The sequence below is a fragment of the Vespa crabro genome, chromosome 22 (genome assembly GCF_910589235.1).
Source record: "Vespa crabro chromosome 22, iyVesCrab1.2, whole genome shotgun sequence".
Lineage (NCBI taxonomy): Eukaryota > Metazoa > Arthropoda > Insecta > Hymenoptera > Vespidae > Vespa > Vespa crabro.
In genome coordinates, this window is record NC_060976.1 from 2294166 (window position 1) to 2306665 (window position 12500).

At 28.4% G+C, this 12500-nt stretch overlaps 1 protein-coding gene and 1 long non-coding RNA gene across 17 annotated transcripts in view; both read right to left on the reverse strand.

The window, feature by feature from the left end:
• Positions 1 to 12500, reverse strand: part of LOC124431664 (fasciclin-1) — a 361473-nt gene that overhangs the window by 291342 nt on the left and 57631 nt on the right. The window lies entirely within an intron of this gene.
• Positions 1 to 12500, reverse strand: part of LOC124431669 — a 91110-nt gene that overhangs the window by 76478 nt on the left and 2132 nt on the right. The window lies entirely within an intron of this gene.

The window sequence follows — 12500 nt, forward strand, 5'->3', positions numbered from 1 at the left end:
TACGTTTCCCTCGACGAGTTTTATCAAGCGAGAAAGAAAGAGAAAGAGAGAGAGGGATAAAAAGAGATAAGAATTCTTATTGGAAGGAATTCCTTTGAGAATGGGAATTTTTGAAATTGATTATGGATGGCCCAAACCTTTTATTCTTCGCTTTACCACGAAAACATCATTTCGAATTTTATTCAACCTATCAGGGATTTAGTTAATCAACTTTTCTTTTTTTCTTCTACCCTCTCCGTTTATCCATCGTGAATATGGGAAAAAAAAAAAAAAAAAAATGAAAATGAAAAATCCGTCCTATATATATATATATATATATATATATATATATATATATTTATTTATTTATTTCTTTCTTTTTAAATTATATAATTTATATATATAAAAAAGAAATATATATATATATATAATTCTTTTTAATTTCCCTTACTATTTCAATTTAGAACAACGATCAACCCTTCGAACGAACACGTCGTTGAATGGAGAAAAAAGAAAAAAGAAAAAAGAAAAAAAAAAAAAGAAAAAAAGAAAAAAAAAACAAACTCCGACCGATTCTAATAATATCAGAGAGAATAAAATTTGTGATTAAACACGACTTTGATGGTTGAACCAATCGTAAGAGGGATTGAGGATAATTTCGAATGATGAGCGGAAGGGGGAGGGGGGAAGGAGGAGGAGGAGGACGAGGAGGAGGGATGACAAGTGGAAGAAGGCGATAAAAAAAATTCATTATATTCGAAAATTCAAACTTAAACTCAAATGAGACGAGCGGTTCTTTTATTTTTCTTATTTTTTATTTTTTATTTTTTTTTTTATTTTATTCTCCTCTCTTCTTTTCTCTTCTCTTTTCATTAAATCGACATAAAGAAAACACATCATCGCCATCACCCCTCCCCACCCCTCCTCCCTCCGCCAATCATATCATCATCATTGTCGTCGTTGTCGTTGTCGTTGTCGTTGTCGTTGTCGTTGTCGTTGTCGTTGTCGTTGTCGTTGTCACCGCCATTGCCACCTACGACGACGACGACGACGACGACGACGTTCACGGTTTCTCTTCTCTCGAGTCATTAATGAATTCGAAATGAAATGTAAACGAGAACGTAATGGACAGTCCGCGCCGCGTCTTGTAATACGGATAGGACTTGAAACTTGAAGAACACGTCCATCTCGTTAACGGAGTTTTCCCGACGAATTTAACGAGTCGAGTTGGAGTCAAGTCGAATTGGTCCCTTAGCATTCCTTCTCTGTCTCTCTCTCTCTCCCCCTCCCTTCCACCCATTCCCTCTTTCTCTCTCTCTCTCTCTCTCTCTCTGTTCTTCCATCCCCCTCACTCCTTTATTCTTTGTCTTTCTCTGTCAAAAGCGTAGAAATGATGTTTCCTTAATGCCAACGTTATTGTTCGTTAAAAAAAAAAAAAAAAGAAAAAAGAAAAAAGATGGAGAAGAAAAAGTGAAACGACAAAACGAACTTTCTTCCACGGTCCAATCTGACAATGCGCGATTTCAAACGTTTTAATATATTTACAATTGATTTCTCTTGATTATTTAAAAAAAAAAAAAAAAAAAAAAAAAATTCGCCCCTAAACGAAAACGTCGAATTGAATTTATCTTCAACTTATCTTTCAACTTGTTTCGATTTATCCCATTGACATTTATATGCGAGTATTTGTAATCGAAAAAAAATTTTCTTTTCTTTTTTTCTATGTTCGTTCGTTCGTTCGTTCGTTCGTTCGTTCGTTCGTCTGTTTGTTTATTTTGTTAGTTTATTTGTTTGTTTGTTCGTTTGTTTTTACTTATAATCCATAACGACGATATCTATTATAGGAATGCAAAGGTAGCAATGTAAATCATTCGTCTGAAATATTTACGTTATAGTATGTAAATTGTATATTGATTATAATGTAAATTATTACATTTCATAGAATTGTACATTGAAAATTATAAATCGTTTCTTCTGAAAGACATATAAAAATTGAAAAGTTTCATATGTCACGTGACGATCGATCACATTTTTCTTTTCGCTTCATTTTCTTTTGTTCTTCTTTTTTTTTTCTTTTTTTCTATTTTGTTTCACAACGATGAAATGAAATGAAATATAACAATATTTGTCAGGTCATAACAAATAGTACAATGAAATCAGTTTCCTTTTTCCCCCACCCCATTTTTTTTTTGTAAAGTTATTTATTAATAAAAATGTTTAATATAGACCGCAAATAAAAGGGTCGATTTAAAAAAAAAAAAAAAAAAAAAAAAAAAAAAAAAAAAGAGGAAAAGAAAAGGAAAAAAAAGAAATTGGAAAATAAAATACGTCTATGGACGACGTTTTATCGAATAGAATGAAAAAAGAACTACAAGGAAAATCAATGTAACGGAGAAAAGGGAGAGAACGGTGATTTAGATATCGGAAAAACAGACATTTTTACGTACGGGTGTATATCGACAGAGAATATATATACATATATATATATATAATATATATATATGTGTGTGTGCGTGTGCGTGCGTGCGTGTGTGTGTGTGTGTGTGTGTGTGTGTACGTATATACGAATAAAAATTAAAAAGTCAAAAAGAATTTTGAGCTTGGATCGTCGATTCTGACAAAGAGAATAAAAAGAAAAAAAGAAAAAATAAAGAAAAAAGAAAAAAAAAAGATAAACGAGAAAGAAAACGTTCACTGTCTAACGAAATATTTGCTCGACACTTTTATTATAAACACGTAACTCGCGGATCATCGTTCTAAAAACAAACCAAAGGAAAAAAGAAAAAGATTTTAATCCAACAAAAAATAAAAAAGAAAAAAAAAAAAATATATATATATATATATATATATATATATATATATATATCAGGTCCAGTCCAAAAGTTCGTGCGCATTTTGGCAAAATATATATGCTACTTATGCGCACGAACTTCTGCGACTGACTTAATAAAAGAAAAAAGAAAGAAAGAAAAAAAAAAGAAAAATAGAATGAAAGAAAGAAAGAAGCGAAGGAAGAAAGAAAGAGATAACAGAAACTGAATCATTTCATTCGGAGTGAACGTCGTCGTTACGGAAACAGCGAGACTTCCGTTGTTGTTGTTGTTGTTGTTCTTGTGTTTCGAATTTTTCGAAAAGCGCATCGAATCATAAATAACGTCGGAAACGTCGAAATCAATCTATCGTGACGCGATAGAGATAAAAGAAGAAGTAGAGGGAACGAACCGTAATAAACCACCGACCGACGACAAATCCAAAAAAAAAAAAAAAAGAAAAAAAAAAGGAAAGAGAAAAAGAAATCGAAAGAGAAAAACAAAAAGAAAAAAAAAGAAAAAAAAAAGTTAAGTTTCAACGGGAACCAGTCAAGCTCTATTCTATTCTACTTCTCCATGATTACTCTATCACTGTCTCGAACGACTTTCGAAAAAAAAAAAAAAAAAAGGAAAAAAAAAGAAAAGAAAAGAAAAGAAAAGAAAAGAAAAAATTCTTTTCTTCCTTCTCCTGCACTTCATTAAAAACTACCCTTAAAATTCATTCCTAGCTCCTTCGTTCGTAATATATATATATATAAAAAAAAAAAAAAAAAAAAAAAAGAAAATAATTAACAAAAATCTCGCATACGTTTTATTGCGCAATAAAATAACATCTTTCTTTTCCATCGTAAATTATTCATTCCTTGCATTATGCAACACCACTCGATTTCGCTCTAATCGGTTTGATTGATGTTTCGCTTAAAAAAAAAAAAAAAAAAAAAAAAAAAAATAGAAATACAAAAAAAAAAAAATAAAGAAATAAAATAAAAACGAACGGATCCTATATCTATATTATATGTAATTTATCGAAAGAAAGAAAACAAAAAAAAAAAAGAAAAAGAAAAATTTATTATTTTTCCAAACTAACGAAAAGTTTCGCGAACTGTTATACCGTATATTATTATATCGAATCGATAGGTAGTTGGTAGTGCTCGAAATACGACCATACCCCGTTATCATCTATTATATCAAAAAAAAAAAAAAAAAAAAACAAAAAAAAACACAAAAAAAAAATCGATTTTAATTAACTTAACCGAATCCTCGCTCACGATGAACAAAGGTGAGAGAGATAACGTTATCGATTTCTCGAACATTTTTGCGTTTCGATTTCGATAGGTCCAGAAAGGAGGAATATCACGTTCGACTAGTCCCCGTCCTCCCTGTCGCCCCGGCCACTCCGCCACCCCCAAAAAAAATAGGAGAAAAAAAAAAAGAAGACGGAAGAAAAAAAATCCTGTTATTAATCATTGACGTTCGAACGACGTGATGTGTAGTAGCGATAGTAATAGCAATGGCATTTAAAAGAAGGAAAAAAAGAAAAAAAAAAAAGGAAAAATAGAAAAAGAAAGAAGAGAAAGAAAAATAGAAAAAGAGAAAAAAAAAAAATAAAAGTAGAGCTAACGAAATAGTTCAATGCTTCGAAAAAGTTGGCAAGTACGGTGAATTTAAAGCGAGTCACGTTACTACGTATACATATGTATGTGTACGTATGCATGCATGTATGTATGTATGCACGTATGTATATATATATATATATATATATATATATATATATATATATATATAATAGATAGAACCGCGAACTTGGTAATTCAATTTGTAGAGAAACCGCAAAGAAACCCGAGACAATTCGCCGCCATTCCGCTTCCGTTTTGTCTTTCCGCGAGACGGTAGGATGTAATAACGTGTCTAAAGACTATACAACTAAAATAGACCAGGACTGAATAAATATAATAAATATAATAATTTCAAGTTGAAGGAAAAAATAATGATACCATTTATTTATCGATATATTTCAATGGAATCGTATTACGAAGAAATTTATTTTATTCTATTATAATATATATATATATATATATATATATATATATATATATATAAATTTAATTGAATAATAAGATAGTATAAATTATAAAATAAATAAATATTAAATAATAATTAATAATTAACGATATGTAGGAATTAATAAATTAATTCTATAATAATGAAATATTTATATTGTAATATATATATATATATATATATATATATATATATATATATGTGTAAAAAAGTAAAATTTCAATAATAATAATTATTGATTTTTTCCTTTATAACTCTTTAAATAATTTCATAATGCTAATAATTATTTTTTAATATTATATCTTTAAATCTTCGAGTATTATAAATAAATTGTGAAAAATTAATAATAATAATAATAATAATAATAATAATAATAATAATAATAATAATAATAATATATAATAATGATCGTAACTTTAAATCCGATTTATTGTTAAATTAAACAACGTTAAAAATGATTATCTCTGGATTCTTGTTTTCTTTTTTTTTTTCTTTTTTTTTTTTTTTTGAACCAATTTTTCAAAAAATCCGTATACATTCAAAAGTTGTTACGCTTAACGAGCGTGAGGCTGAATTATTGTAGTAGATAAAACACGAAACTATTCTAATATTGCCACGAAAATTCTATAAAAGCTATATAATAACTTCGAATGAACTTTTCTTTTTTTTTTTTTTTTTTTTTTTTTTTTATCTATCTCCCAAAAACGATATTTATATCGTAATGAATTTATTCCCTTAATAAATCGAATTTTTGATTTTTAACCATTCTGTAAAATACAATTTCTGTTACTTTTGATATTTTTCGATATAATAAATATAAAGTAAAATACGTATAAACGATGGACGATGTGATCGATGAAGTCGAATATAAGATTCGGTTTTATGCATTTTCGTATGATAATCATAATTATTTCGACAGAGACGAAAAAAAGAAAGAAAGAAAGAAGAAAAAAAAAGAATAGAAAAGGAAAGATTTCTTGAAGATTACAATAATCGAAAAAAATAAAAGAAGAAAAAATATATATATATATATATATATATATATATGTATATATAATGAAACATGAAATTTAAATTTATGGATTTCGTTTTATCTAAAAAAAAAAAAAAAAAAAAAAAAAAAAAAAAAGACGTATGAATTTAACGATCGACGATATATATTTTATTTACAACAAAGTTTATTCGTGAATCTGATAAAAATGTCTGATAAATCGATTCCTATATGGATATTCAAAAGTATTAGAAATAAAAAATAAAAAAGAAAAAAAGAAAAAAAAAAAAATATTAATCCTACGCGAATGCATGAAGAAATGTTATGAATTAATTCAAGAAGACGATTTCGTTCGTACGTTCTTGTTATTTTTAAGAATTCATTTTCTTTTTTCTCTCTCTTTTTTTTTTTCTTTTTTTTTTTTTCCATATTTCAATCGACATATCTCGCGTAATAATAATTCGTTGAGAGAAAAATTCTTCGGATATTTTTTTCTCCGTATTGTCTGTTGTTATAATCGAATATTTATTAATAAAGAATAGTCGACGTCGTTTAGTTGCTTAGAAACTAATGTACAAAACGCGACATACACGGACCTACAATGTATATACGTGTGTGTGTATGTGTCTATATATATGTGTAAATATATAGATAAATTATCCATACAATGGCACTATATATATATATATATATATATTAGACGAAATTCAAAACTACAATTCGTATTTTTTTCTCTTCGTTATGGGAGATAGAAAATAAAAAAAAAAAATAAAAAAAAATAAAAAAATAAAAAAAAGTATCAAAAATGTGTACGTGTCCAAATCGAAGTATCACGTATCATCTAATCGGAAAACATTTATGGAAATCGTTTATTGACACGATGTTTGAATGATCGATTAATTTGAACATATATATATATATATATATATATATATATATATGTCGATAAATTGAATATACATGGATATAGATTTTGATAGAAGACTAATCGATGTTATAAAAATACTTTCGATGTTATATCATATACACATGATATATAAATTGTTAAATAAGTACGATAAGAAGACCCTTCGTCAAATTTATTTTCTATCGTTTCAAGGAGAATATTTCTTCTCTATCGTTTGAAAGGAGATATTAGAGAAAAGAAAAAAATCGATAAAAAAAAAAAAAAAAAAAAAAAAAAAAGGAAAAGGAAAAACAAAGAAAAATTCAAAAAAAGAGTAGAACGAAAGGATGGGATAAGCGAAAAGGAAGAAGAAATAAGAAGGGAGAAGAAGAAAAAAAAAAAGAAAATAAAAAAAGATTCTACTAGAAATATTCCACTAAATGATCTCACTTCTATATATTCTCTCAAAATAAAAAAAAAAAAAAAAAAAAAAGAAATTAGCTGACGATGAAAGAGTTCTTTTCGACTTCGTTTTTACCGTTTTTCTTTTTTTTTTTGTTCCCCTTTTTTACTCTTTTATTTATTTATTTGTATTTTTTTTTCTTCTTCTTCTTCTTTTTCATCTTGTGACGCGAGCGCAGTTCTCCGAGGGAACGGATGACCTGAAATTCCTCAGAAGGAATCCCCAATATTTATGCGAGCAATGAGCCATGCTGTCATAAATATTTGATGCTCTCTCGTTTCTCGAATTCAAAAGGATAAGAGATACGAAGATGTATGAGAAAAAGTGAGAGAGAGAGAGAGAGAGAGAGAGAGAGAGAGAAAAGTTATATCCAACCTATAACCCTTTATAATTTATTTTTTATTCGTTTATTTATTTCACTTTTTTCGAAATCAGAATATACAAAATATTTCGTACGAAATTCAGTGCGATCGTTTTCTTTCCCTTTCTTTTTTTTTCTACTATATATATATATATATATAAAAAGTAGGTTTCTATAAAAAAAAAAAAAAAAAAAAAAAAAAAAAAAATTAAAAAATAAAAAACAAAAAGAAAATAAAATAAAAAAATGAGAGAGAAAATAAATAACAATTGACATAATATTTATAGCATTTCAATCACTACGACCCTCCTTCCTTTAACAAAAAAAATCTTCCAGTTTTCGAGCTATATATTTTAAACATCCGATATATATATACATATACATATATATATATATATACATACACACACTATTATTATTATTATTGTTATTATTATTATTATTATTATTATTATTATTATTATTATTATTATTATTAGAAAATTAGAAACATTACATATGAATTAATCGATAATTTGTATGCTGAAAAAATGAAATAAAATGATTCAAAAAAAAGAAAAAAGAAAAAAAAAAGAAAAAATAAAAAGAAAAAAAATAAAAAAAAAAAGAAAAAAAAAAGCCTCACACATAAATAAATGTCTGACTTAGATTATTTCTACAACTTTCTCTCTCTCTCTCTCTCTCTCTCTCTCTCTCTCTCTCTCTCTCTCTCATTCTTTTTCTCGAAATATTCGATATCCAAGTAGATCTGCCTCATTATTATTATTATTATTATTATTATTATTATTATTATAGTATCAAAAAAATAAAAATAAAAAAAAAAACAAAAAGAAATTAAAGAAATAAAAGAGAGAGAGAGAGAGGGAGAGAGAGAGAGAGAGAGAAAGAAATTATTTAAAACGATGACTATCGTTTTCTTGACAAATCCCGACCAGGATTGATTGCGCCTTCCATCGACGAGAAAAGTGGCATACGACGAGGATGAGGCCGAGAACGAGGGCGAGGACGAGGACGAGGACGAGGACGAGGACGAGAACGAGAACGACGACGCATGCACCAGGGATGCATCGTTCGTCTTCGTCGTTTCATGCCTTTCCATGCTCGAAGACACCTAATTTGTAGAAGTCTGCTGTCGTGCCGGTACACAAATCCTCCAGAGAGAAAAATGTATAATATAACATACCTATCCACGTAACCTACCTAACCCGTCTACCTACCTACCTACCTACCTATCTACCTAGCTAGCTACCTACCTACTTCAAAGATTTTCACGATAAATCACGAATATTGCCAAGCAATTTTCTTTTTGTTATCCCACCGAAAACGATCATTGATTTTAACTTGGTAGGGATAAAAAAAAAAAAAAGAATGAAAAGAAAAAAGAAAGAAAGAGAGAGAGAGAGAGAGAGAGAGAGAGAGAGAAAAAGATTAAAGAGAAACCAACGAACGAGGCTAATCGTTCGTTACTTTTCTTCTTTCCTTTTTATTTAACTTCCTTTATTCTTTCATTATTTATTTATTTATTTTCTCAACATATTCTCATCGTGATGATACGGGCTAAAAGAGGGGGAAAAAAGGAAAAAAGAAAAAAAAAAAAAAAAGATAAAAAAGAAAAGAAGGAAAGAAAACAGTCTTAATCTGATACATCGACACGGATCTATTTGATTTGACACGTATTTTTATCGTCGTATCAGTTTTTAGCTTTCGAGAGACAACGAGATGGATTTACTGATATTGTAGGCGGGAGGAGGGTAGAAGAAAAAAAGAAACGAAGAAAAAAAGAAAAGAAAAGAAATGAAAAGAAAAACAGGAAAATTATGATATGTCTCGATGAAAGTGTTAGTTAATTAATAATTTTCTCGTTAATCGCGATCTTTTTTTTTTTGTTTTTTTCCTTTTTTTTTCTCTCTCTCTCTCACGATAAAAATAAAACGCATCGAGAATAATTTTCTATCCGAGTTAAATTCATGAAGTAGTATAAATATATCTAAAGATAATACTTTGATTATCGATGAAAATTTATTCATTGAATTATTTTACAATTCCATTATGTCGTATATTTTCATCCTCGAAAATTCCAATTGTTTTAAAAATAAATTATTCCTTACGGTGTACGGTCGGCGACGAAACTGAATCAAAATCTATCCAAGAACCCGTATAAAATATTAATCGATCAAAAGTCTCTGCGTTAAGGCCAATGTAATATTTTTTTTGATTTTGAAGTGTCATGGTTAAAATTATACGAATTAGAACGATTTAATAGATTTGCAGGATGTTCTTTTTTTTTTTTTTTTTTTTACGTTTGATCGATTCTATTCAAAATATTCGATCGCTTTACGATTCACCACGATATTCATGAAGTTCATGGGGGTGGGTAGGAGGTGGTTATTTTATTTTCTTTTTTTACCTTTATTTTTTTTTCTTTTTTTTTTTCTAAACGATTCATTCGTTCTCTCTCTTGGCTCACGTCCAGTAAAAATCGGATACGTTGATATGTTTTTTTTTTTTCAGAGTTTTTATCAAAAACGAAATCGTTATATACATATATATATATATATATATATATATATATATATATATATATATATATATATATATTTGTATGTATATGAAAAGCCAGACAATACATATTTATTTTGAGATTTGTGCGATTAAAATATAAATAAGGGTAGAATTATAATTAAGTATAAGCGCGACGGTATTTACGATTAAAGTGTCGCGTTACGTCGTATGTCGATTTATTGTTTTTTCTATTTTTTGTTTTATATCTCTTTTTTTTTTTTTACAAGTAATTAATTAATTACGAGATATCTTCTAAATTGATTTTATCAATATTTCAAGAATTGATTTATTAATATCTCAAGAATTGTTCCTATATTTCTCTCATTCGATGTATTTACGTAAAACGGAAGTCTCTATTTTTAATAAAAAGATGAGTAATAAAAGAGGAAAAAAAAATAAAAAAGAAAAAAAAAAGACAACAAAGAGAAAGAGAGAGAGAGAGAGAGAGAAAAAAAGGAAATCTTTTCTTCGAAAAGACGATTGGAACATTCTTATATAATTTAATATTCCGTATAGATTTTTCTTTGGTTTTTTTTTTTTTTCGTTTTTTTTTTTTATGATTTTTTTTCTCTCTTTTTGATAGCATCCACCGTATGATAAATATTGAAATAATATCAAACGGGATTCAAGGAAAGAAATCTATTTTCTACGATATAACTTATGTGTAACGCGAATGTTCCTAACTCGACACACAGGACACGTAAAAAGGTTTCTTTGAATTATTCATTTTGGTATAGTGTGAGAGAGAGAGAGAGAGAGAGAGAGAGAAAAAGAGAGACGAATTGGCTCGAAATCGCAGGACTATGCAGGGCACGTTATAATAAATGCGCCTTTGCGACTGGGTCACTCGATTGCAGTGGAAAAACCTTGACACGCTTTAGTTCCCTCCATGACTACCCTCCATTACTACCTCCTCCTCCTCCTCCTCCTCCTCCTTCTCTGAAGTATTTTGGAAGGATACCAGGGCGAGTTTGAATGGGTGGAGCGTGACATTGGTTGGTGGTATGGCTTGCTTTATAAGGATCGATAGTTCGCTATCAGAGCTTTTTCTGCATTTTAAATTGATCATTAGAGATTTACTTGCTAACGACAAAATATCGAATTGATAGAAATGAAATGAAATGTGAGATAGACAAGGAAAAAAAAAAAAAAGAAGAAAAGAAAGAATAGAAAAAAGTGATGGAAAAAAAAAGGACAGAGAAAGTGGAAAGGAGGAAAGAAAAAAGAAAAGAAAAGAAAAAAAAAAGTAATGCTCTAGAAAAAGGGATCGATTTGATATGATCTATATAGAGGGATCGTTTTATATAGAGTTTTTATCATCGATAGGGACGATGTAGGAAGAAAAAAAAGAAAAAAAAAAAAAAGAAAAAAGAAAAAAGAAAAAAATATCAGCTTCTTTCTCGTTAAAATTCAAACCTGCTACAACGTGAGACAGAGTGAGATAGATAGAGATAAAGATAGATAGATAGATAGATAGATAGATAGATAGATAGATAGATAGATAGAGAGAGAGAGAGAGAGAGAGAGAGAGACAGATTGAAAGCATATATATATATAAAATGAAATAAAAATTTCTTACGTAGAATAATTACCGAGTAAAAATTTAAAAAGTGATAATAATAAATAAATAAATAAAGAAAGAAAGAAAGTTAATAAGATTATGAAGAAAAGAGATTTTCATTGGTGTTGGATAAAGAAAATGTCGTTTCGACGTCCACCGACAGTTTTAAATGTAAGAGCAAAAAAGTAGACATTTTTTTTCTCTCCTCCTCCTCCTCCTCCTCCTTCTACTCCCTCAACCCAATGTCATCCATATCCCCTCCCCACTCACCACCTTCCTTTCATTCTTTTTCTTTTTCGTTTCATCAAAGGGAATAACAAACTTTATGCCAGCAGCGAGAGAAATAATAAAGAAAATTAGATATTAGGTAACTGAAAAAGTATATACATATATATATATATATATATATATATATATATATATATATATATATAGAGAGAGAGAGAGAGAGAGAGAGAGAGAGAGAGAAAATTAATAAAACGTTCAAACGTTAAAAAGATAAAACTAAAAAGAAAATTTAACGAAGGCGCGCGCGCCTCTATCCGATAGATTAATTATTAAGAGGAAGAAAGAGAGAGAGAAACACAAAAGAAAAGAAATATATAAATTAAAGGAAAGAAAAAAAAAGAGATAGAAAGAGACAAACAAACAGACAGACAGACAGACAGACAGAGAGAGGGAGAGAGAGAGAGAGAAAGAGAGTAAGACGGGGGTTTATTAATTACTTACAATCTTCGTTCTACGTGAAGTTCATTTGTATTCTTTTTTGTTTCTTTAAAAAAGAAAAAGAAAAAAAAAAAAAAGAAGAAACCTGAATTGACTTTCA